Consider the following 1231-nt stretch of genomic DNA (forward strand, 5'->3'; position numbering starts at 1 on the left):
TACACACAGATCAATATGCATTCTATATAGCATGCCACAGATATGCATATATGAATTTGTGTTTAGTTATTCAGTTTGGAGTACTATACTGTATATAATTTATACAGCACTTAAACCATATTTATATCTTAAAACAAAAGATGCGAGGGCCCTCCCTAGTGGTGCAAAGTGTTAAAGCACCACACTGTGCACTGCAAAGCTAGCTACAGCCTCCTCAGCAGGAGTTCTATCCCCTGCCAGGGAGCTGAACCACCTGTCAAAGCAGACCTCTCCTGACCGGCCCGCTGCTCCCCTCAGCAGTGTACTTCCTCGATCTGCCTGTTCTGCTCCCCACTCTGTCTCTGGGGAATCCTCTCACCACCCCTGCATCTCTGGACTGTACCTCAGTTCTGTCTGCATAAATAAATAAATCTTAAAAAAAGATGTGAAATTATTATGATCAGTTTTACACATTTGTTAATTTGGACAAACGACCTGAAAGAGATGATCAAGGGAAATGAATACAAGACAACCTAAGAAATCTTAACCTTCTTGGATTCCTTAAATAAATTGAATCTGGTTTTTTGATAACTTCCTACAAAATTACTCTGTGCCAGAAAGCTGTGCTGGTGAATTCTTCCCAGTTTTTAAAACAGAAGATAAAAAACACAAATTTTCCAACCCAGAGAACAGAAAAAAGAACACACCATTTTTTTTTAAGTCAGTCTAAGTTGAAACCCAATCTGGAAATAATAATAATAGAAATATTACAGACCTATGTCTTTCAATAAAATAGATGTGGGAAATCTTAAATAAAATAGTAATAAATCTAAACACAATTACACAAATCGACCGAGTGAGGACTACCTGACAAAAGCAAAATTGGCTTATTAAAATGATTTTCTAATTAATATAAAAATTTCACTTAATTTACTATATAGTGACAAAATAAATGATACAACTATATGATGGTTTCTAGATAAATGCCGGCAATAGCATCTATTAGTGAAATTTAACACCTCAAGGACATAAAACAATGAATGAAGTCAGACACAAAATAGGCCCATTCTTACCAAATTGAAAAACAGGGATAAACAGGGCCCTCCCTGGTGGCACAGCAGGTTAAAGCACAGCACCAAGAAGCTTAAGTGGCAGACCTCTCCTGACCGGGCCGCTGCTCCCCTCAGCAATGTACTTCCTCGGTCTGCCTGTTCTGCTCCCCACTCTGTCTCTGGTGAATCCTCTCACCCTC

This window comes from Condylura cristata, unplaced genomic scaffold (genome assembly GCF_000260355.1).
Source record: "Condylura cristata isolate star-nosed mole 26May11 unplaced genomic scaffold, ConCri1.0 scaffold00019, whole genome shotgun sequence".
Lineage (NCBI taxonomy): Eukaryota > Metazoa > Chordata > Mammalia > Eulipotyphla > Talpidae > Condylura > Condylura cristata.